The sequence below is a fragment of the Podarcis tiliguerta genome (genome assembly GCF_965153285.1).
Source record: "Podarcis tiliguerta genome assembly, chromosome: 17".
NCBI lineage: Eukaryota > Metazoa > Chordata > Lepidosauria > Squamata > Lacertidae > Podarcis > Podarcis tiliguerta.
Genome location: NC_139550.1, coordinates 25,184,901 through 25,210,658, shown reverse-complemented (window position 1 = coordinate 25,210,658; position 25,758 = coordinate 25,184,901). Strand labels below are relative to the sequence as shown.

The following is a 25,758-nucleotide window of genomic DNA, read 5'->3' as shown; positions in this document are numbered from 1 at the left end:
CACACGTTTCCTGACATGGCAAATGAAATCTTATAATACAGAAGTCAGCATTTCTTTTATTTTTATCCCCTTTTGTATTATTTTTTTAACATACCATGTGTATCATTGCTTATCTTCCATGGGCAGTAATTACTTTTTTTAAAACAGTAATTAATGAGACTTTTTTTTTTTACCATTTAAAAATGGGGATGGGGAACACTTGCATTTTAATAAGTTCATTCATCCAGTAATATTTAATGAGTCTGCCTGATCAGCAGATCTTCTGAAGAATATCAAGTCATTGCAAGAAAGCATAGAACATCTCTTGTCCTTAAAAATTTCAGGAAGCTTCAGCCTGAAATGTAAATAAGGGGATATGCACACTTACAGTGTCAGAAGTCCTAACTTCTGACTTGTGTGTGTTTGCATAAAAGCTTTTCCAGTTTTATGAAGTTTTTTGAAAAAAATTCTAGGGGTAATAAAATACTTTTCAGGTTGTACATTAAGGAGATTTCATTCCACCTGGCCTAGAAGTTGCCTACGTACGGTGACTGGGTATTAAGTATTATTAATTCCCAATGAGCTAAATATAATCCATGTTCTTGCACTGGTCCATATACCCAGCACTAGTTTTGATGTAGCAAAGATCTATTTAGAAATGTTTTGGAAAATAGTTAACTTTAAAAATATTTATATTGCAAGAAATGTAGCAGGCACACATGTTTATTTCCACTGCTCCGAATGTTTTCCATTCTTACAAGTGTACAGAGATCAGGATCTCTCTCTGTGTGTGTCTCTTTGACACACTGGGTTATGCATTTACATGAAACAAAGCAGTAAAAAGAATGGAGCTGAGGAGCAGACTTGACTCCTGCAATGTTATGGTGTGTAAATGTGATCTGTTTGAATTTCCAAGCAAGCTTCTTCCCGCCCCCCCCTTTCCCCCCCTTTCCCTTTTTTCGTTCAGTGCTTTTACATAACATTTTGTCCTAATCTTGCTTTGCTGTCAAGGATGTTTCATGGGTTGCGCAATTGCTGCAGTCCAAGAATGCCAATTTGCATTCCAGGAGTGTCATTTGATTACTTTTATCTGCAAAGCTCCAAGAGTGGCCTGGACCTCTTGTTTCATCTCGCCATGTCACTGAGTCAACGCTGTGTCGTCTTTCCCCACCACCACTGCCCAGAAAACTGCCTGATTTAGAGAAGGGAGGTGGGGGGGGGGAGGAGAGAGAAAAGCACTTTTCATGTTTCAGCTGTGGTCCCCCAGCTAAACTTGTCAGCGGCAGGATATGATTCACTTGGGGCCCAGAAGAGTGGCGCAGAGACAGGGGTTAGCGTTAGGCGTTTCAGTAAGCTCAGGGACAGGTAGTGTGTGGCATCCCAAGAGGTTTCAAGTTAATGAAGAACAGGACTGCATAGTTCTCTACACTCTGACCTGGTGCTGTCCCCACAGTTTTCTCATTTGATCTTTCATAGCAAATTGATCTTTTTTTGTGTGTGTGTGAACTTCTTTCCTTCTTTTTATTTGGCTTCTACGTTAGTCCTTGCAAGCCAGGAATTAGCTGAGCAACTTAAGCTGGCGAATACAGCTGTTCAGGAACGACGAAACTGGACACTCAGCCCTCTTTCATAGGCAGGGTATTCTCCTGTTGTTTCAATTTATTAAATTAAATTAAATTATTAAATCAGTCATCGACGTGGTGTAGTTATGAAGTTTGTTTGTGTCTTGGCATATTTTTTTTAATTATTCTGGGTGGTATGTTCCTCACTGTATTAAATTAAATATATATCCATTAACACACACACACACACACACAAGCATATCAGCAATGTACAGTAAAGGTTTCATTCGGTATTTCACAGCTGAACTTGCTTGTTAGAAATGATTTGCTGATCTATAATGAGCCTTTTATAGTTCTAGTAAGACATGCTAAATATCAATTGCGCATGCCAGATACATTATTTATAGCCTGCTAAATAATTGTAATTCCATTGTATCCAGTACTCAGATACATAGGGGATTAAACAAGGGGAAAAAGTCATTACACATACTCTGTGTAAATATTATTTTAGTGAAAACAGAGTGAGAAAATTACTATTGGCATTTCCAGTCTTCTGTTAAAAGAAAAGGGGGGGGGGGAGGGAAACACTTTGAGCTATCAAATGATTCCTAATATGTGAGTTATTCATATGTTCTCTGTTTTTCTTACATGTACATCCTGGTCCTCAACACATTTATTTGCAGGCGTATGTTCTGCTTTTTATATCAGTTGAACTTATTTCCAAGTTAAGTTAGCGTTAGCATAGCAGCCTTAATTCTTGAAAAGTAGACAATCATTTCCTACAAAATGTACAAGAATTGCACCATCTAAGGTTTCAAGGTACAAGGGTTCTAAGTCAAGTGTGAATTGAAAAATGTTTAGGCGAGAGTTCTTTTTTTAATGGACAATAAGTAATATTTACCTTTTATGTGCTATACCAGATGTTCCCATTTATCCCCCACATCTCTTTAAGCTTTGGCACTGAAAAAGTTGCTGAGTTAAAATCAAGAACACTTAGCTTCTATCTAGGGGAAGCAGTGCCTCATTTCTTTCTCCCCCTCTGTGCATGTTTATAAAATAATATCTGAAATATCTGTAGAAGATTATTGGTTAAAGTCCTTTGTGGAGAACTAGAAGAAGCAGAATCCTGATTTAGTTGTCAGTGCCTCGAGTCTAAGTACTGTATTTCTCCTGATGAATCAAATGTTCCCAACAGCTCCTGTTTTCTGGATGACTGTATGGTGTGTGTGTGTGTACACACACATATAATGTCTCTGTATATGCAAAATATTGATTTCAGTGACAGCATGTGGTTTTGATTTTCAGAGGAGTTCCTCCCCTTAACTTCCCCAGTAAAGTCCTTTTTATTAATATAGTACATACCTACGGACCTTTGAAACTTATTATGTACGGGAGAAGTTTGATATCTTAAAAATAGGCTTACAACGCAGTGCTTTACCTGTCTCCTCAAAAGTAGCTCCCATTACCTTTAATAGGGCTGACTGCAAGGCAGTGTTCCAGTCTCCCATTGTTCTAGGTGCATTTTTGTGACAGGGAATTTCATTAGCTTGAGCAGTTTCCAAGCTCTGGGCGCAGTCCTGTGCCTAAGATTTCAGATTAAACCTGCAGAGTGGACCTTTTTCTGCCTCCCCACTTCCAGCTACTCTCTGAAGACTGGAGAAGAGACTCTCTTAAGAACATTGGGGGGGTGGGGTGGGCAGGGGAAGGACTAGACCATGTGAAAAATGAACATAATATTTTAGCTGCAGTTCATTCATTTTCAGCACTGTATTCTTGTTATAAAAAAGCACGCCTAGACATTCCATTGATGCACCCATAACCTAAGTTTATGGTGCCATTTAGCTACTAGTTTTCATATCTCAGTTTCTAACACTGCTCTCAGATTAGTGTGTATAAGAGTGAAGCTTGAAATAACTAATTACCGTTCTTGAAATCAAAAGTCTTACTGAAATCAAAATAATGTCCTTTTCTTAAGAAATTCTGTGGTAATACCATTGTTATGTAAGACATCTAGAGTAGGTATAGATGAGGAAGTAACAGGCACCCTTTGGTATTACTGTTACTTAGTCCATTTTAGAGAAATATGCCGTATTCCAGCATAAGCTGGTCATGACAAGGGCTGTGAACACAGTGATGTATACTCCAGCTCCAATGTGCTGGTGTTTGAAGCCAGATACATATGATGTTCCTGATTCACATGATGTTGGCCACAGTTCATATGCATCCTGTAAGTTATCGAGAGTGGGACGCGGGTGGCGCTGTGGGTTAAAGCCTCAGCGCCTAGGGCTTGCCGATCAAGAGGTCGGCGGTTCGAATCCCCGCGGCGGGGTGCGCTCCCGTTGTTCGGTCCCAGCGCCTGCCAACCTAGCAGTTCGAAAGCACTCTCGGGTGCAAGTAGATAAATAGGGACCGCTTACTAGCGGGAAGGTAAATGGTGTTTCCGTGTGCGGCTCTGGCTCGCCAGAGCAGCGATGTCACGCTGGCCACGTGACCCGGAAGTGTCTTCGGACAGCGCTGGCCCTCGGCCTCTTTGAGTGAGATGGGCGCACAACCCTAGAGTCTGTCAAGACTGGCCCGTACGGGCAGGGGTACCTTTACCTTTACCTTTAAGTTATCGAGAAATGCTGCTGTTTGATGTGTTTCCCCTTTGATGCTTTAGCTGAGATTCTTGCGATTGCAGAGGGTTGGACTCGATGGCCCTTGGGGTCCCCTCCAAATCTACAGTTCTATGATTCTATGAAAACAGCTTCCATCTGATTTGACAGGTGATTTCAGTGATTTGTGTGCACATCTGAGACAGTCGTTGCACCTGAACAGATGACAGCTTCATGGAATAGAAGGTTTTTTTTGGGGGGGGGGGTTGCAGGCATGAGGAGACAATTAGGTAATGTTGCATTGGGTGAAGACATCTCTCCCCGCCCCGTCTTGTGCATGTAGCAATGTAGAAATGCAACTTGGAATGTAGCTGGGATAAAGGACCTCATTGATTTTTCACCACTAATGTGTACATATCTGAAGTCCCATTGAAAGCCATGGAGTGGGACTAGTCAAGCCTAAACCAACTAAGTCCGGAAATGTATACAGTTATTATACAGTTATTATACTATACAGTCCACAGATACATTTCCAGACTTAGTTGCAATGGGCTTTTTGTTGTTTGGTGCTGGGCTCACAATGTTGCAAAAACACACAGTTGCATATAAAGATGTTACATTTAATTACAAAGTTACATGTATACCAATTTAGTTTACTTCCTCCCTCTCAACCTGTGGATCCAAACAAACTCTCAGCTCACCCACAAAAGTCTCACATAAGAAGAGATCCTGGAAACAGCGGACATCACTCTAGACTTGCTTCTTATGGGCAGGTAGATGGTCATTTTTCAGGCTGCCCACAGCTAGGTTGCATTAAAGTTGCACCCTTCAAACCCCGTTTCAGGTCCAGCAGGTTTGTTGGGTTCCTCAGGGGGTCCAGAGGATGGAGAAAGGGCTCACCTCCCCTCACAGCTCTTTCTTCATCTTCTATCCCCCTCTCTTCCTTCTCCTCCTGCTTACTATTATCTTTATCTTAAAGATACTGTACATATGTTATTGTGTGTGTTGCAAAATGGAGGAGCAGAAGGCATGGGAATGTGGGTGAAGATGACTGCAGGAGATGGTGGCTTCATAATTGGGTGAAAGGTGACAAGGGAGCTTAGCAGTTGCAACGTGTGAGAGGGGGAATATGCAGGAGGTTGCCATGGGGGTGGTTTGTGTGCAAAGGGGAGCATACAGTATAGATAGCTATTTAATGGAGTGAACTGCACTCAATCTTATATATACCATTTACTTGCAGTCTGTGTGTGGGGCAGTTTCATTGATGCAAGGCTCAGCTGACACTTCCATTGCAGGGGAGTCCCATGTATATAAAAAATGGGCACAGAGCTCTAGCCTAGGAAGTGTCTTTCACTGTTTTAAATACAATGTACTGTGATACATGTACACTTAAAGTTAGTGCATCGTAAAAAAACACACTAAGGGTATGATTGAGACTGTGGGTTTAAGTGAACTCTGTCATGTTTAAATAGGAGCAAGTCCACTGAAATATATAGGATTTACCTAAAGCAAATGTCTTTAGAATCAGGGTGTTAAAGCTTAAATATATATATATACTGTTCATCCTCTGCATGCTCACTCAGAAATGTTTCTTAGATTTCAATGGAGCTTACCCCGTTGAATATGAGCACAGCCTTGGGCTGTAATCCTGGGTGTGCACTTAGCTAAGATTAAGGCTTCCTGAACCTGGCGGGGCTTCTGAATAAACAGGTAGAAGACTGGGTTGCACAACTGCAGTCTTGCATGCACTAAATATTATTGGAGTAAACCTTATTGAAGTCATTGAAACATACTTCTGAGTAAAGATGCTTAAGGTTATGTCAAACACAATATTGTGATCAGGTTACTTTCTGTTCTGGGGAGATGCATCTCCCACCCCCTCCTTTAGCTCACTCTTGACTGCTGTTCTTTAATAGGTATGTGTTTGTTTAAAATATTTCCCCATTGTGCCTAACAGCTTTATTTGTCCTTCTACCCTTGCCTTCATTTGGAGGGGGGAGAAACCTATGGCATTTTGGTATGTTTTGTGAACATAATTATCACATCAGCAAACGAGTAGGAGATATCAAGTACCCAAATGTGCTGGGGGAAAAATGTCATTGTTTCAAGTCAAAAGGTGACTTAAAGAGTTGTAAAACCTTGTTGTTTTTTCAGCTACATCTTTCAGCCCTTTGCCTTTTCAGATACTGCACATTCATGCTAATGAAGTTGATAGCTTTAGGAAGAAGAAATGCAGGCAAAGTGATGCGTGGATTATGAATGACTCTGGTTCTTAAAGAAATACATATGCAGCATCAACACCCATTTCCACTATCGGTTGGGATTCCTCTGAAAGGCAGCTGTAATTGCCAGGCAGGCCTCATTGTCCTTAAAAGTTGTGATTCATGTGTCTTTTTAATAGCTGCTTTTTAATGTTCTGTACAAAGATGTAGCAGCACACAGAAAACATTTTTCCCTCTTTGTGACCTTACATTTGCCGAAGTGCCCCATGCTGGAATTCCTTTTCAGGGTCTTTTTTCCTTCCAGAGCCAGACATGTACCCAGACACAAAAGCCTCTGTGTATAGCAAGCTGTTTTAAATATTGTGACTTGCTGATGTGCTGTCCTTTCTCTGCTTGAGCCAAAGATCTCTGCTCAGTGTCTGTAGATTACCAAGCCCCTTCTTCATTGTACCTCTTGTCAGCTATTCCTATTCATTTAACCTTTCATTAGTGTCTGTGCAGCTTCACTGTCTGGAAAAGGCAAGCCAGAACCCAAAGGCCCACTGTCACAGTTATTAGATTTCTCGGTTACATCCCAGCAACCATAATGGACTGAGAGTCAACACTATTGTCATGCGTGCTGCTGTCCTGGGGTGCAGGCTCTTCTGTGCATGTCAAGGACATGTGCCACATGTTGATAATGCACCCCAGAGATAAATGCACAACATGAGGGATAGACTAAGGCTGGCAGTAATGAGCTTTGTGGGAGTTACTGTGAAGACAAACAGTTGCGGAGGAATTTTGCTTAAGGAGCCAAAGGAGAGGGAGTCGAATTAAGTGTTGCCAGGGTTGCCTGTGAGGTACTTGTCAATCATGCTACTTTCATTTTAAGTTTCTGTTACAAGTACAAAAAATAAATAAAAATTAAGTGCTATCTGCAACTGGTGAAAATATTGACTTTTTCAAAAAGAAAAAGAGAAGAGAAACCTAGCTAAGATGGAATATAATTCTTGTTATCCTCTAAAAGGTACCTTGTCAAGGATCAGAACGGCAAACTGTGTATTAAAAACATTGACAGCACCATTGATATGATCAACTCTAAGCAATGAAATCCAGTATTGCTCTTTGGAAATTACTAAGCATTATAATACATTTTGCTGGTTCTGAACATTTGTAATTTTTTTGCTGTGAAGGTTAAAGTGGCTCAGAGCGATGCGGGGCAAGTCAAGTCACATACCTAACTAAAGAACCAAATAAGTTATACAGTGGTACCTCGGGTTAAGTACTTAATTCATTCCGGAGATGCGCTCTTAACCTGAAACTGTTCTTAACCTGAAGCACCACTTTAGCTAATGGGGCCTCCTGCTGCTGTTGCGCCGCCACTGCACGATTTCTGTTCTCATCCTGAAGTAAAGTTCTTAACCCAAGGTAATATTTCTGGGTTAGCGGAGTCTGTAACCTGAAGCGTATGTAACCTGAAGCGTATGTAACTCGAGGTACCACTGTACAATATTTATCCTGTTGTGCTTTCATTTCTGTTACCCTGTCTCCAGTCATATCTCCAGTTATCTATATGCAAAACAGGCTGTGCTTTATTAGAAGATGGGATCGCTTTAATTTTATTGTCATAGTTTCCTTATTCCCCTTTAACACCTTCTACCACATTGGCCAACACCAGAATTCATGTGGTAATGAACACATATTGTGGCAGTGAATTCCGTAAGTTAATTATGCCTTGTGTGTCCTGAATCTTCTACTGCTAATTAATTTAATTGGCTGATCCCAAGTGATGATTTTATGGGACAGTGGGAAAATCAGTCTACTTTCACTGCATGATTTATGAATTTATAAGCTTTTCCTGTGTGTCTTCCTCAATCTGTTTAGGCATCTTACACTTTGACATGATAGAAGTCTACTGTCCAGTCTTAGTACTTCTAGCTCTGTTTTCTCCATGTCCTTATTCCTTATTGTAGTTTTGCTGAAGGACAATCAGATATCAAAACCCTTTCTAGATAGGAAGCTGTTCAAGGCCTACTGAAAGTACAGTTGTCAGGAAAACAACTCTGTTTATGTTGAATAGATTCAATATAAAGTGACTATTAATAGAAAACATACATTTTGAGAGTAATTAGTGGGGGTGGGGTGGGATTCAAGACGTGTGTAATAGGAGCTTGAAATGCCATGGAATTGCTAAAGGGTTAGAATGAAAGAGGAGGAAGTTTAGGTGAAGATGGACCCGATTCCACAGATGAAAATGTCAGGGGTGCAAATCTGCCAATCAAATACTAGACTAAGCTAGTCTTGCTTTTAGACATGTCATGTATCTTAAAAGAAGTACTGCTTGAACTCTCTAGAGAAAGGGGACATTGCTTCAAGTGTCTGTGTACTAGGCTAAGCTGCTGCAGTGTCCTCAATTCTACATGGGGCTGTTTTTTAAGTTGACTCAGAAACTTTAGATGGTACAGAATATATTTGTTGAGTAAGTATTTGTTTAGACTAGCTGGTCAGATCCTAACACCAACAGCATTCATTTGAACTGGTTCTAGTGTTTCTCAGCCCAGTTGAAGGTGCTGGTTTCCACTCTTAAGTCCTAAATAGTACAGGGCTGGATTGTTTGAGGAACACTCTTCATCCATACAAACCTGCCTGTGCCAAGATCAGTGTTTGAGACATTGTTTGTTAGCCTGCTGTAAAGATATGAGACTGGTAAGCATTAGAGAGAGGACCTTTTCACTGGTGGCCCCTAGTTTGTGGAACAAGGCGTGTGTGGCTAGCTCCAGCATTGTTGAAAAGGACTTGAAGGCATTTGGTTTCATGTTTTAAAGCCAGGCTGTTTATTGTTCTAACATGTTGATTAATCTGCAGTTATTGCTTGTTGGCATTACTTTATTGAATTGAGTTTTTAGTTTTGTCTACTGCCCAGAGATGGCATTGTCTTTTAACCTTGCAACAATAATTTAAATAAATGTTCATCATCTTCCATATTACTCTGAAAAATGAAAACTTTTATTTGAAAGTACAGTACAGCTTCAGAGACAGTGTAGATCTTTGTGACATCACAAGGGGAAGAAGGAGCCAATTGGTGTCAAGTACAACAGGAAAAGGGACGCGGGTGGCGCTGTGGGTTAAACCACAGAACCTAGGACTTGCCGATCAGAAGATCAGCGGTTTGAATCCCTGCAACGGGGTGAGCTCCCGTTGCTCGGTCCCTGCTCCTGCCAACTTAGCAGTTCGAAAGCATGTCAAAGTGCAAGTAGATAAATAGGTACCGCTCTGGCGGGAAGGTAAACGGCATTTCCGTGCGCTGCTCTGGTTCGCCAAAAGCGGCTTAGTCATGCTGGCCACATGACCCGGAAGCTGTACGCCGGCTCCCTCGGCCAATAAAGTGAGATGAGCGCTGCAACCCCAGAGTCGGTCGCGACTGGACCTAATGGTCAGGGGTCCCTTTACCTTTACCTTACAACAGGATAAAGCTTCAAATTTGCAGAAACAGCGTTGCAGAGCTCCACCATGGAGAGGAGTATTTGATCCATTGCTCCAAATATGCTTGTCTGCCCTTTGATGTCAGTGCTTTGCCTATCATGTGATATTAAAAATTTCCTACAACAACCAGATCTGGATAATATCAGAAAGAAGCTATCAGGTGGCCTGCATGGGCACATTGATGTGACCCAGGCTCTTAATCTTTTCAGCATTAAGTTCTAGGAGTTGCATACCAAGCACAATATGAAATAGTTCTATGACGGTTGCTAATATTTCTTCGTGCTCAAGGTGGGTGGAGGAAGAACACAATTGGCCATTTTGTGATGTAAATAGAGTTTCTTAGCAAGATGTATCCACCAATAGATATGGATGGCTAGAATAAAGTTAACAATTTTTAAGTTTCATTCTTCTTGTTACGCTGTGCTGTTTCAGTTAGTATAAATGCATTGTTGAGCTGCTTTGTTTTCCTTCTTGTGAAAGAAGGCAAAGCACAGCAAACAAATGATTTACGCTTTAGAAAGCAAAAAGTCAAATTGACAAGCAGAGAACAATTGGCCTAGGCAGAGTCTATTTGGTAGCTACGCACAAAGGAAGATTTGCTTCATTTTTGTTGTTTGTGTTTTTAAGCACAACTTTTAGTTATTCATGTACAAGAATGAGAACTACATCTGCTGCAGAAATTAGTAAATAGCAATTGTTCAGAAATTTCCTAGGCTGCCACATTATAAAAAACACGAATGGTAAAACTGAATGTTTAAAGAACAAGATAAAACAAATCAGAACATTGTCCTGGTTTTTCCTTCATGCTAAACCAAACCGTAGCTTAGTGTGGGCTCCTGGAGAAGATACAGCAGCCTCTTTCTTCCCCCCTGGTTGTTCTGTTGCTGCGCTGAGCCAAGCCATGTTTCGGCTTGGGTGTCATTCAAATCCAGGCTCCTGGTTTAGCTCCCCTGAGCAAACCACATCCATTGGTAGGATCAAACCTTGTTTACGGCTCATGGTTAGTCTGGAGAGAGCTTAAATCACAGTCCTGTGTTCGAATGACACACTAAGCCAAGGCACAGCTTAGTTCAGCACAATGCATAATAACAACAACAACAACAACAACAACAACAATAATAATATCTTTATTGTCATTGCCCCCTTCGGGGACAACGAAATTATATATATGCATACACATATATATAAAATTTTATTTATACCCCGCCCATCTGGCTGGGTTTCGCTGGTGATTCCCCAGAATACCCAAGGAGGAGCTAAGTGATCACAGTTTTGTCCCCTGGAGCCTGTACACTTGTGTGCTCATGCTAAGTTGTCGTTTGGCTTAGTGTGACATGCAAACTCATTGTGTGGAACATCTTATCATTAGATTGATAAGAACTTTGATGAATTCAGATAGTGCTTTCTGGTTCTGAGTTCAAAGATGAAAATGTCAGCTGGGAACCAGTTTTGTTTAATGTGTATTTATTTAATGTTTTCATGAATGACATAGCATGGAGAAATTGTTGTTTGTTTGTTTTTAGTGCAGTCTAACCAGACCTCTTTTAAAAAGTACATACATCTTGAAATTGAATTACATAAATAAGTGGCAGTACAACTAATTTGGAGGGCATCTTTTGTGCCAGTGTTGAATTAAGGACAATGCTTGGTTTCTTGGGAGTTCACAATTATCTTTTTCATGTTAACAAAAGCCTGTTCTTACTGTTTGTCTAATAATTACTTTTGTAGTCCTTTGATAGACTATTGGCTTAACCACGCTGAATTTGAAATACATTGCACCAGTTGTGCTGCTTAGCATTAAATTTGTGTTGCATGTATAGATTTTTTAAAAAGCCACTTCGTACATTCAGAGGATAATGAACTGGTTTAAATAAACGTTTATGAGAATGCAAAAAGTTCCCCTATTCAAAACATCAGTAATAATTTGGCAGGAGTGTGAAGAACAGGATGACACAACTTCTGAAGCCAAGTGTGGACTGCATGAGTAGTGTAGTTTCATGTCTCCCCTCATTACTGTTCTGTCCCATGAATACTGATGTGTAAAATCTCCCACAGGGTTCTGTACATGATAAGGATATCTCCAGAGACTTGAGAAGGGATTGATATGGAAAAGATGAGGGGCGCACGCTATGTTGCCCCTTTCCCCAAGTGTGGCTGTAACTCCTTCCAGCTGCCTAGTGCCCCTCATAAAGTGAGTTCCTGGAGGCTAGTGCTGCAAGCTTGTGTCTGTGCCAGGGGTCAGCAACCTAAGGCCGGAAGCGACCTGCAGAGGTTGTTTGACCGGCCCACAAGCTGCCCCTGAACTGAGCTGCCCACTCGGCGCTCTGCTAAACCAGCACAGCGCGGCGCGGGAACTCACTTCTATGGCGCTGGAAATCGCGTCTGATGCCAAAAATCACTGGCATGCGCACGATTCAGCCCACGGAGGGATCTCCACGGGACCGATCTGGCCCAAGCAAGATAAACCCTGCTGACGCCTGGTCTATGCCTAGTCTTGTTGCATTCAGCACCACACAGTGACTGCTTGGTAAAAAGATTCCTTTCTGAGATGGGTTTTGAGCCTTGCCCCAGAAGGGCTGTGTGTGCTCTCTGCAAGCTTCCTGCTTCCAAAACAGTGTTTGTGAGGAGCACAGGGAGATTTGAACCCCTAGCATGGAGAGATGCCTCTCGACTGCTAGTACCAAGCTGTTGCTTCCTGTGCCACTGTGCCATTGTTGTGATGCAGAGCGCTGGGGGCAGGTCCCCACTGTTATGAGTTATTTGTGTGTTGACAGCACGAGGGCATTGCCACTGGCACAGTTCTGGATTAGTAGGTGGTGGTGGTTCAAGGGGTACTGTGTGATGTTGCCCAATTCAAGCTGTGTGGGGATTTTGCATGTTCTGTGTCTTACTCTCCTCTCAGGCTGAGCAGGTACAAGATACAATGCGCATTCCGCTACTGCAGAGGAGCCATATCCCCCTACCCTTGTGTAAGCAGAGTATAGGATGACTCTGTTAGTAGTGTTTTATTGTGCCTGTGAGTTTGCAGTAACTAAATGTCAAGTAATTTAGTTTGGTTTTTTGTTTGGTTTTTAAGTGGCACACAGATAATAAAACACCACTTTTGCTTTTGTCAAGGAGAGAAGGGAAGAAGGGACCCAGAGCATATCCAATAATTCTGCTGGGCCTTAGTTACAATATATTTTCTTTTTCTTCTGAGGCCAAGTTATTTATGCCAGAAATGTTTTGGCTAAAAGTCCAGCCTTAAACTGAGGACAAAGTACAACACTGTGCTGAAACAATGTGTTTGAAAGTAAGCGCACAACCATTGGGGAAACCAAATATTATGCTGGCTCCCTTCCTAACCTAGGGACAACTTCTTGGTAACTTGATCTCAAGGGTAGTAAATAAGCTAGTGCAACACTGAACTTTCCTTTTGCTTTTTGAGAAATGTGATGGACATCTTGCTTCCACATTCCCCATTGTACTTAGTGTCTCTTCTGAGCATTCTTGCACAGCATTGAGTGTTCTTGGCACTGTTGAATATTTAATATGTCATTTCATTCTGATACAAGTAAACCCCTTTAGACATCTTTGCAATCAAGGCTATTATTGTAAATGTGAACTCTGTAAATAGACAGGAGTAATCGCAAAAGCAGCAGCATCTAATGAACAAAACTCCGCCATTTGTATCATTCTGGGAAATGAATGCAATTGCTCATGTATCTAGCATGTTGGCTAAGTAATGGCGGAATGCACCTCAGCAAGCCTTCAGCAGAGCCTTGCTAGTAGGTTTCTCCTTAATGAATCTGGACAGATTACCTTTGAGTAGTTTGGAATTACAGCTGATGTTTTCTGAGTGATTTGGGACTCTTATTTTAATAATATAGATCTGACCCTGGAGAAGAGTCACACTTCTTGCAAATATTGACTGGTTTATAAAACAGTGTGATCCGAATGATAGTGTTATGAATACTGGCCTAGCTATACCTTTTGTCAAGCAAATTGCCTGATAATGGCCATGGGAATGTCTCTTAATGGAGGCTAGTTGTTAGAGAAATCGCTGGCTAATTGCTCATGATGGGTAGTTGAAGTTTTTTGTGGGGGGAGGAGGCCATGTAAGGTTGTCATACCTTCACACATACCCATCAAAGGGTGCTGGGCAGATCTGAGGTCTCTGTTTGAAAGACCCTGCAGTTTTGGGATAAAAGGGGGACTGAGGGATGGCTGTGAAACCTGGAACCAGTTTGGGGTGAAGGTGCCAGTTTTGGGGAGTGGATCTGCTGCATGTATGTATTAATAAGTAAACAAAACATTACAAAAATGCCATTAATTTCCAGTGATTTTCCTCTCCCGCCCCAAAGGAAGACCAAACCTGGCAAGCACTGCTCAGTAACTTTTTGCTGCTCTGGGTGTGTGCATGCACATGCACACACACACACACACACACACACAGTAATCTTGAATAAACCATTAACTATATTAAATATTTGTTTATGGCAGAGTTTCCCAAACTTGGGTCTTTAGCTGTTTTTGGACTACAGCTCCCATCATGCCTAGCTAGCAGGACCAGTGGTGGCAATTATAGTCCAAAAATGGTTGGAGATCCAAGTTTGGGAAACCCTGGTTTATGGGATGTATTCTGTGGGGTTTTCAAAAAATTAAAAAATAAGGAGTATGAATATGTAATCACAGTGGTTGCCACCTCCCCAATGGTGACTAGACATTCTGTTTTGGCACCCACAACCTAGCTCCCAGGAGCCATTTGGCTCCTAGCTCTTCTATCCCAATTTCGAACACTGGCTGCATATACCTGCATTGCAGGGGGTTGGACTAGATCATGGGTAGGCAAACTAGGGGCTGGATCCGGTCCAATCACCTTCTAAATTTGCCCCCTGGATGGTCTGGGAATCAACATGTTTTTACATGAGTAGAATGTGTCCTTTTATCTAAAATGCACCTCTGGGTTATTTGTGGGGCATAGGAATTTGTTCATCCCCCCCCCAAAAAAAAATCGTTCAGCCCCCCACAAGGTCTGAGGGACAGTGGACCGGCTCCCTGCTGAAAAAGTTTGCTGACCCCTGTACTAGGGTCTCTTCCAGCTTTGAAAACATCCCACTCACTTCTAAAAGGCCACAGATAGTTAAAGGTCAAAGGCCTTATAGAGGAAAGTTTTTGCTTGGCTTCTCAAGATATATAATGATGGTGCCAGGTGACCGTCTCTGGGGAGAGCATTCAACAAACAGGTTCACTGCAGAAAAGCCCCCTTCTCGTGTTGCCGGCGTCCGGACCTCTCATGGGGAGGGCACATGAAGAAGAGCTTCAGATGATAATCACAGGATCTGGGTCAGTTTATATGGGGAGAGGCGCTTCTTAAGGTATTGCAGTCCTGGGCCATAGGTCCAAACTAGTACAGTGGTACCTTGGGTTAAGTACTTAATTCGTTCCAGAGGTCTGTTCTTAACCTGAAACTGTTCTTAACCTGAAGCACCACTTTAGCTAATGGGGCCTCCTGCTGTTGCTGCGCTCCTGGAGCACGATTTCTGTTCTTATCCTGAAGCAAAGTTCTTAACCTGAAGCACTATTTCCTGGTTAGCGGAGTCTGTAACCTGAAGCGTATGTAACCTGAAGCATATGTAACCCGAGGTACCACTGTAGTTTGAATTGGGCCCAGAAACCAATTGGCAGCCAGTGTAGTTGGGCCAGGATTGGCATTATATGCTCAAACCTTCTTGCTCATGTGCTGAATTTTGCACTAGCTGAAGTTCCCAAACTGTCTTCAGCGGCAGCTGCAGGTATAACGTGTTACAGTAAACTACCCTACAGGTTACAAAGCATAGATGGCAGAAGGTAGGCTATCCCTCCCCAGAAAGGGGTGCAGCTGGGTCACCAGATGAAGCTGATGCACCGAGGCCACCTGAGCCTCAGGTAATGGATCCAAGCTGTGTACCTGTCTCAGGTAGGAGCACAGGAATCTGCCTTGCCCTTGTCAGACCATGGGTCCATTGAGTCCAGTATTCTCCATGCTGGCAGTGGCTCTCCAGAATTTCGGACAGGGAACATTCTCAGCCATACCTGGAGGTGCTTGGGATTGAATCTGGGACTTTTGGAAACGCAAAGCAGGTGCTTTGCCATTGAACTACATCCCTTCCATTAAATGCTGTGAATGATGCCTGCATGCGAACGTCTGTTTTCTCTCTGTGCCAGACAAACGAAACAGCTGGACACCATGTGAATTGGCTGTGTGAATCGGGCCCTTAGTTTTGAATGGCTTCTTAATGCAATGGTTGGTGCCCAAGCTGCTGCATTTTTCTGCCCAACCAATAATGTCAGAAGTTATACAGGAATTTATCTTGTGAATTGATATTATTTGATGCTAAGGACGTATTCCTAAATTCATTAAAAAAAAAACTCCTCACCTTTCTTTGATTGAAAGTTCTTTGCCATAAATTATGCATTCTTAAAAGAGAAAATTATATCCTTTCACCCAAGGAAAAGAAAACTGTTCAAAGTTATATTCTCTCCCCCCCCCCCCCGTAATCTGTCATGTAGCTTGTATTTACTGCTGTAGGGAAATATTTTTCTTTCTCGAGCCTTTAAAGAGATATTTAAGCATAATATGTTCATACCTTTTAAAAACCATTTGGTGGGATAAAAAAGATCTTTTCAACTCGGTATATTTTTATAACACAGTACACCTTGTCTTTGAAAGTTCCATTTAAAGTCTTCTGTCATATACTGCCAAAAAACGTTGTTCAGAACTCTGTGTGTGTCGAAACATGCATGCCTGTCCCAGTGTCATAAGTAATTATATCTCTTGTGCGCTTGCTTCTAGTAATTGGAAAGTTCGACCTACCGCAGGATACATTCTCGCGTTTGATTGTATCTTGAGGACATGTTACAGAAATCAAGTTTTCCACCATGCAGCAACTTGAAATTGTAAACAGATATTATTTTAAGTGCATCATTCTGTTTCTCAACAACTTTCGCTGTGTGTGTTTTCTATGAAACTCCAGGCAGGCTTTTTTCAAGAGCACGTGCGTGTTTGCATTTAGCAGCAATTAAGCCTGCAGTTTTTCACCCCCAACTACTCTGTTCCAAATAAGATATTTGATCCTGTATACTGACATTTATCCCACTTGCCTTATCTCTTGCAGCTTCTAGCTTGTGGGGAAACAAATAGACTTGCGGTGTCTAGCTGTGATTGACAATAGGAAGACTAGAAGGGAAGGGCGTTCATCAAGTTGTTTTAATAGGTGGTCATTCTAAGGGATGCTTCTTCACTTGTTGGAGTAGAAGGGTGCTGGTAGGATAGAGGGCAAGACATTGAGTTTAGGAAACCACAAAGCCTCCAGTTTTAATCTTACCTCTGTCATGAACGCACTAGGTAGACTTAGACAATCTGCTACTCTCCGTCTCAGTATTTGCAACATGGTTTTTTTAAAAAAATAATAATAATACTGACTTAATTTAAAGTGTTGAAGTAAATATTACAATTAGATAATGCAAGCGAAGTACACTGAATACTTCAGAGTGCTACACAATGGCTATTAAGAAGATAAGCACTAAAGAGTTAGCATCTATCTGCATCCGCCCCTAACGTATGTAGTTCTAGCTGCATATTGCACACAGATATGTTTATCTGAAATAAGTACAGAATTAGGGCTTAGTTATATATGCATTTGTGTGGATATCTCTCCACCTTCTCTAGGTGTGGTCTACTGTGTTGCTCAGTGTCATGTTGGACCTGGTTCACCAACAATTATTTCCTCAGTTGACTTGGGAAAACAAGAGGACCAATATTGGTTATTGGTTTGTTTCATTCTTGTTTTCTAATTATGTTTTTTTCTGTTTTTATGTTGTCTTTTTATGCTGTGAACTGCCCTAAGATCTTTGCATGAAGGGCCAGTACACAAAATAAATGATTAATACAAATAAACAAGTATTCACTGGTTAGATACAACATTATAAATGCATCCGTATATTGTAAAATAGTAGAGGAAAATGAGGAAGAATCAGAATAATTTAAAAATGCATTGGTGTGTTAAATTATTGGACAGTTACAATTTCTCTTAAGTTTAAAAGTGTTGGCATAGTGAGAATATATACGATGTTGTATTGTATTCTTTGTTGGGTGCCAGAGTGGTTGGGGCATCATAGTCAGATGGATGCCATATAAATTATTATTATTACTACAGTGGTCCCACTGGTTAAGTACTTAATTCGTTCCGGAGGTCTGTACTTAACCTGAAACTGTTCTTAACCTGAAGTACCACTTTAGCTAATGGGGCCTCCTGCTGCTGCCACGCCGCCGGAGCACAATTTCTGTTCTCATCCTGAAGCAAAGTTCTTAACCTGAAGCACTATTTCTGGGTTAGCGGAGTCTGTAACCTGAAGCGTATGTAACCTGAAGCGTATGTAACCTGAGGTACCACTGTACTACCACTACTACCACTATCCTTGTGCAAAGGTTCTTTTGTCTAGGTGGGTCTTCTGTTTTGAAAGATGGGGTATAAATTTTAAAACTAATATGTAAGGAAGGGTTTACATGAAGAATTGAGCTGTAATGTATTACAGCATATTAGTACATGATAATGTTTGGTTTGCTAGCAAATGTACACTGGAGATGCTCATATTGGCTCAATTCAACCAAGGTTTTTTGCAATGAGAACAAGCTATGGCAAGCCTCAGGCTTGTACACTTTTCCTCCCTTCTCCTTCTCTTTCACAACTGGGGCAAAGAGTTTTGATTGTAAAGTTACCACAGTTCCTGGTGAAGTTCCAGATTGGGAACTGTTTAAACTATGGTTTGAGAACAAGCCACAGTCTGAAACCATGGTTTGATTCTGGATGGTTCTCATTCACCATAGTGGGTAGCCAGCATAACTGTTGCCCTACTTTTATTATGACTTACCTGCTTTTCTACGCAGTTGGAGGAAGCTACCCTTGATTGGTCCAAGCCTAAAACCTGTCCTTGGCTTAAGCTTCTGATAAATCTTAATGCAGGTAGATTTGTATGAGGATAGGTCATGCTGAGCCTGTACAGATGGCCAAATGATCCTTCTACTGGTGAGCTTTGGTTGTTTGTGACGCTCTGTGAAGTAGTAAGGAGGCAATCATGTACATGAGGTGAGGAACAGTGTATTAGATGTGTGGCAACGTGCTAACCTGCATTGACCTATTGTGGGACGAACAAATTTGACTTTTGTTCCATGACATAATACGGAAATATGTTTTCCAGTACCATTTAAATATGACATTTCGTGAACATTTTAATTATGAAACCAAGGCAATTTTATGTCTCTGCAAATTTCCGTATTTCTTTCTTTGTGACGAATGTTTCAGAGAACCATTTGGCACCATGTTCTGAACAAAACATGTAGCCTACCATTGCAGGTCACACCTCAGAATTAATGTGACTTAAATCATTCTTCCTTTTTTAAAGAAAAAAATCTAAAATGTGTGACAACAAAATGTATTTGGCAAGAAGATCCAGTGTTTTTGTCAAGATCCTTTTAAAATCTCCAGCCGCTCTTCTCCACAATAGGTATATTTTGAGAATGCTTGGCAGATAGGGAGAATGGGGTCATTATGACCAAGGAAAGCATAGCTGTCTCCCACATTCCACTTCTTGTGCAATTCAGTTTAATTCAGTTTCAATTTTTGCATAGTCATATGGGTGAATTGCTTGTTTGGTATTTGGGAAACATCAGTGCTTTTTTCAAAAACTTGTCTGTGGCTTAGGAAAGAGTCTGCATTCAGAAAGCAGAAAGAAAAGAGAATGGAGAAAGAGAGAATTAAACAGTCTTGCTAACCCATATACCATATTTTTCCGTCTATAAGACGCCCCTGTGTATAAGACGCCCCCAATTTGGGGGGACTCTTTCTAGGGTTGTTTTATCCACTGATAGTTGTAGCTGGTGATGTTTTTTTGCAACATCTGGTCCTTTATAACTTCCTTGAGGTTTTTCAGTGTTAGGAGAAAATCTGGATTTAAAGCAAGAAAAAGTATGAGCTGACATTTTGATGGCTATGGTATCATGCAGACACTGGAAGAAATGTTTGAGCAGGAGCAACACCAATTTCACAATAAACGGCTATGTAGAAGCACCCTAGATGTATGTTTAGTACTAACTTGGCTAATAGCAATGGTGGCTTTGGTTGGGCCATGCCTGGTAGAGCAATTGGCAGAAAAGGTGGCTGTGGACCCCATGATATAAGCATAGGATTGGCAACCTTATACAGTGGCGTAGCATAGGTTGCCAGTGCCCGGGGCTGGGTGGGTTGGAGAGATGGAAATGGGCAGGCTAAGCATGCACATTCAACTACCTAACAGTGTCTGAATTGCCCAGGAGATAGCAACCACAGAGGTAAGAAAAGAAGAGTCATTCCATTGTCTGGAGAGGTCACTTCTGAGTTTGCATGGAGAAGCTGTTTCCAACAGAGCCCAGTGATGGAAGCACCTAGCTGTACTGAGGCAGCACTGGGTGCTGAAATCTTGTACCCCTAACAAATTTTGTGCCTGGGGCAACAGGCCCTGTGGCCCTCCCTTAGGCTACTAACCTTGGCTTATAACTACAAAGATTTTACTCAGAGCATGCTGATAGGTGGGGAAATGCACAATGGAAAAGAATAAAAGCAAACAGTTTCACCATCCACTAGGCTTCCTATTCTTAGACTGTGTTGTGAGCCCTGCAGCACAGTTGGGAAGGGGCTTGGGTTGGCAGGCCCAGACAGGTGGAGAAAGAAATGGGGGAGGCCCCGAATGGTTGGAACCAGGGTTGAGGAAAGGAGGGGGATCTTTCTTTGGTGCCTTGGATTCAGGTTGTTCAGAAGGGGAGAGCTTTGTGTGGCTGAGGAAGGAGGCAGCCCAGGAGGTGGACATGCCTGGTCAGAAGCCTGAAGAGGTGGGTGCAGTTTTGTCTCCTGGAACCAGGTGGCAGGTGCTTTACTTTGCTGCTGCTGCTGCTTCTGTACCCCAGGAAGCTAATCCATGGTTTGGCATAGCATTAGGCCTAATCCTGACATAACCAAGTGTGGTAAGCCAAGAACAAGCCATGGTTATATCTCATGTTTTGTTTGAAGTGCGATAAACCATGAGCTCAGGTTTGGGCATAATGCTAAGTTAAACCATAGCTTAATTTCGAGTAGCATAGCAGTGACAGGGATGATTGAGGCTGTGACATGCTCCCTGTGCGCCAGCACACTTGCTTGCTCGTAGTTTGGCTTAGCGTTTGCATGTGAACTTGGTCAGATTATCACGTTCATCGCATTCTCAGAGTGCTATGCTCTATGGTGCTCAAAAACTCATGCTGTCTTAAATGATGCATGTTTCGAAAGAGTTCAATGCAATGTTTGTTTTTTTCATCATGTTTGCCTACATCGTGGAGGGGAAGGGATTACGCCTGCCCCTCCAATATGCAAAGACTCACCAGCCTAGTGGGATATAAACTGTGCTATGTTGTTCTTTCTCGTGTACCTTATTGTTGTACATGACAGAACCCCTTCGAGATTTCCAGAAACTTCAGCACGGTCTCTTGTTTTTACTGCTTATATATTCTACATTCCCCCCACCCCACCCCTTATTTTGTTTAAGTTCCTCCTTGTAGCACCTTGGTTCACTTCGTGAATTCAAATATTATTCTTTCCATAATTTTTCTGCAGCTAGTTGGTTAGTTTCTTATTGCCCCTACCTATTGAATCACAAAGATCTAGCGGGCATATGGTGTCCAGAGGTTATATAGCGCCTGCTGTATTTTCTTCATCGCTCTGTTTGCCTGACCAAAGATGAGATACGCCAAGACAGAAACAGGAAATGTAACACAAGTAGCTCAAGGAAAGCCTGTTAATTTTGTATTTAGAAGGAGGAAATGCCCATGTGAATTGAATGTAATAGAAGATCTAAAATGTTATGAATGGAAAGGAGCAATGGGCTGGAATAGGCTTTATCTTCGTCATACATCTCTGGAGCAGCACTTTACTCACTGAGGAAGTGATTTAATTGAAAAGCATTGCTGTTGGAAAAAACCCCACATTTTTAAAAAGTGAAAACCAGGAACCTGAATTTTCTATCCTTCTGTTTCAAAAAAATAGCCAAGGGGACTTGGAATATGCCCACTTCCGACCTAGTCTCCTTATACTCATTGGTATCTCCCATGTTATTTTACCTCTGTGGCCTTTCTTACAGGTAACGGCTTCTGTGCTGAAAAGACCTCTCAGGGATTCAGCACATCTCTATGTGTTCTGCACACAGAGATGCACATTGCAGTTGCCATGTGGCCCATGATATCTAATGTTTATGGGGAGCAGCAGCAGTGTTCCCAGATGCCACACTTCTGCTTTTCTCCAGGAGTGAATAACAGCCATTCAATTATATAGGAAAGAAGTAAATGAACACATATTGGGTTGGAACTAGCCTGCCTGCCTATAGTGACCACCCCAGCCAGTGTTAGAAATTCCCCAGGCACCCGGTGTGTTTTGCGTGGGTCTGATTGCAACCATGGGGAGCTCTCTGGATGGCGACTGACTTCTCCATCTGGCTGGTCCTCTCCAGCTTTCTTAAGCCGGTCAGCAGAATAGCTTATTTATTGCATTTATCTCTGATCTTTTTCCCCAAGGAGTCCACAGTTCACCCCCCCCTCCCCAGTTCATCCCTACAACAATCCTGTGAGGTAGGTGAAGAAGCAGTCATCCATTGAGCTTCCTGACAGAGTGGGGATTTGAACCCTAACCTCCCGGGTCCTAGTCCAACACTCTAAACACTATACCACACTGGCTTCCTATAGCAATTCTGCTATGGGTCACCTCTATAAACTAAGTAGGTCAATAAATACAGGGAAAGCCAAATGTCACTTAGAGAAGGATCTGAAATATTCTCCTTGACACTTGAATCTGTTTCATTCTAGATTGTTTTATTTGATATTTTGATGCGTTGTAATCCACTTTGAGATTTTTTCCCTTTAAAATGCAGAAGTGGTAATCATCACCACCACCACCTGGGGGGGGGGGGAATGGCACCTAGACATTCTGTTGCGGTGACAGCAACCTAGGTTTAAGGTGCCATTTGGCGATTAGCTTATATATCTGAGTCTCTAATACTGACCCCAGCCATTAAAAACCAGACTTTCTCTTGACTGCATAGGCTCAACCTCGGCCCTGTTTCTACAGTATGACAGAAATGTGATAATGAATAATAATACGCCCAATAAAAATAGGAAATAAATTCTTGCTTCTGCATAGCTAGTGAAGAAGATGGGCGAGGAGGAAACAAATAATACCTTCAGTAGGATCCCTCCGAGAAACTAAAATTCTGAAGCACTTTTGTGGTTGCACGTGCTAAAAAGGTCTTGAAACAGCTTGATATCACCATCATTATAATAACCCTTGTCTTTCTTGTTCTTTCTGAGCCTAGCTCTCAAATACCTGGTTGACTTTTCTTTTTCTTTATGATGATCCCTTGGGCCCTCATTGCTTGGAAAGGAGTAATCATAAAAGAGTGCTTTCTACAAATTCCTCCCATCTTCAAGTTGGTATTACATAAGCCATCTTTAAAATTGATTTCTTCCTAGCAGCTATCTTAACTTATGCAGAAGAAATGAGGGGTGAGTTCTCGCAATTTTTCTTTCGCACATGCAGGCAGTCCTGACCTAACGGTCAGGGGTCCCTTTACCTTTACCTTTATGGTGAATATCGTGTGGGGCGAGGTAGTAATAGCGGAGGCATTTAGATACCATTCTAATGTAATGAGGGAGCCAACCATCTGAGCAGTGATATGTTTGACAATTCTAATAATTGCAGTACCACTTAGTTCCTCTTTTTATGAATTACTGCCAGCCATACATGAAACACCCAGGTTAATCTTTATGTGAATCCACACCTAGTGATGGTCAAGTTTGCAGGGTTCAAATATATTAGTATTGTATTAGTAACTTCAATCACAAAGTGACTTCGTCTTAACTCTCCTCCCTCTTATTCTCCTCTGCTTTTATTTTATGTAACATCTTGCTTGATGAAGAATTCTGGAGAACTTGGAAGCGTGTCACAATTTTTGTGTCATTTTGCTTGGTCATGGCAAAGTTACTGCCCAGCTCTGGATTTTGGATTTCTCTCTGTTTAAAATGTAGTCTTATATAACCTAGCATGAGTAGTGTTGCCATTGTCTATTTTGTAGCATTTGTCTTCAAAGAGCCCTTTGGAAGAATGTGATTTTTAAAGTATTCAAAACCTAATCATTAATTACTGAATTAACATATTTATTTATATATTACTAAACTACCAACTCATTTAAAATACAATGGTGGTGTACATTTGTGTGTGTGTGTGACAGCATCTGGCCATCATTTGTTAGGAATGTGTCAGAAAGAAAGCAATTTTCTTTTTACCATGATGGGTTGGTTCACTGTGATTAAGACTCCCAGCTTTTACATGGAATGAAGGATTGACTCTTCACAACCAAGAATAAATGAGCAAGACAAAGTTACTGAACGTGCTGTGTTGTATTGGTGCCACATTTGATGTGTGTTCTGATTTTAAGATCTTTATTATTAAAAATGTGTCCAGGGGGACAATGTGTGGGCAAGTGCATAGTTGGGAGACATGTGGCCTGTTCCACATTTGCACAGCGTTCCCTTAAAAGAGAGCTATGCAACCATACAGCTGCCATTCAGGTCAGATCTGTTCCCTTAATATTCTTTTTCCCACAAATGCCTGTCGGACTTAGAACACCATAGTGAAAATTCAGTTAGGAATAAATAGGTTTGGGAAATATGACTGTTGTTGCCCGCTCTGGAGTGTAAAAAAGATTCCAGAAGCATGATAGATGGTGAAACGAAGCCCTTCCCCAGTGTGAAATGAAGTCCGTGCCTAATTTGGAGATAACAAAACATCTGGTTTTTCAAGTGATCAACTTGCTCTGCAGTTCTGCAAAAGACCACAATATGTCTTGTTCATATTTAGTATTTGGAGAGTTGAAACCCCAGCTGCATTCATATTGCTAAATGATGAGACAAAAAACCAAACAAACGAGAGCAATTGTAACAGGTACCTAGAAACTGAAAAGCGAACAAAAGAATACGAAAACCCACTCATTTGAAACATAATAGGGAGTTATTTGACATGTAAATGATTTTTGAAAGATGTAACAAATCTCATGCTTTTTTAGTAACTTGGAGAGAGATCAGGAAGGTGATTCTTAAGTTGCCTTTATAGCTGTTTTAGGCAAAGGGAAGTCTTTATTTTGATTACTTAAAAGCAGAAAGGGGGGTTAGTAGTTTCTCTCTGAAAAAGTTCCCCTTTCCTCAATGTCTATCTGTGGCTCTCGTCCAGCCAAACATTCATGTCAGTTGTTTTCTGCTCCAGAAATCCCCAACTTGTTCTGATTATAGCCTGCTAAGGGGAATGGTTTCACCAGCCAGCCAGGCTGATGATCAGCTGCTGGTCTTCCTACATCTTGAAGCCTTGTTCCTTGTCTTTCTTCAGAAGTTAACTTATAATTTACCAGAGTTTCAGCAAATGAATGGCCTAATTAACACGAGGTATGATTTTGGAAAACGGAATATGGAAGGAGAGAAGTTAAACACAGGAAATTACTGAGTGCAGCATATATCATATAGGAAAGCAAGTCACCATGGGCCAACATGCCAAGCTGCTTCTCACTTCTGGCCTTAGCGCTGTGGGCAGGTTCATCCTTTGCCTCTTCAGCTTCATCCAAGCGATCCAGCCATCCCCAGCAAGTCTTCAGTCGTCAAGCCAATCCACCTGCCTCTCAAATCTTCCTTCTTCTTCCCTGATCTTCCAGCTCTAGAGCTCCTCTTCTGACCAGCACCTCCTGGCCATATATGAACTTCTGGCTCCTCTAGTCCTGCTGTAACCCATCACACAGTCAAATTAATTGCACGCAAGTCTGAGAGCTTAAAAGCTCCTTTTGCACTGGGTTTTCCCAGCATAGAAAGAGCTTTTAAGC

The 25,758-nt window shown here is 41.7% G+C and overlaps 1 protein-coding gene across 3 annotated transcripts in view; it reads left to right on the top strand.

The window, feature by feature from the left end:
* BNC2 (basonuclin zinc finger protein 2) overlaps nt 1-25,758 on the top strand; it is a 410,695-nt gene that overhangs the window by 2,462 nt on the left and 382,475 nt on the right. The window contains exon 2 of one of the 3 annotated variants that reach the window (XM_083419586.1): nt 4,222-4,306. The exons of the other annotated variants lie outside the window; for them this stretch is intronic. The gene's annotated coding sequence lies outside the window, so the exon portion shown is untranslated. The remainder of the gene's footprint in view (nt 1-4,221; nt 4,307-25,758) is intronic. 3 annotated transcript variants of the gene reach the window in all.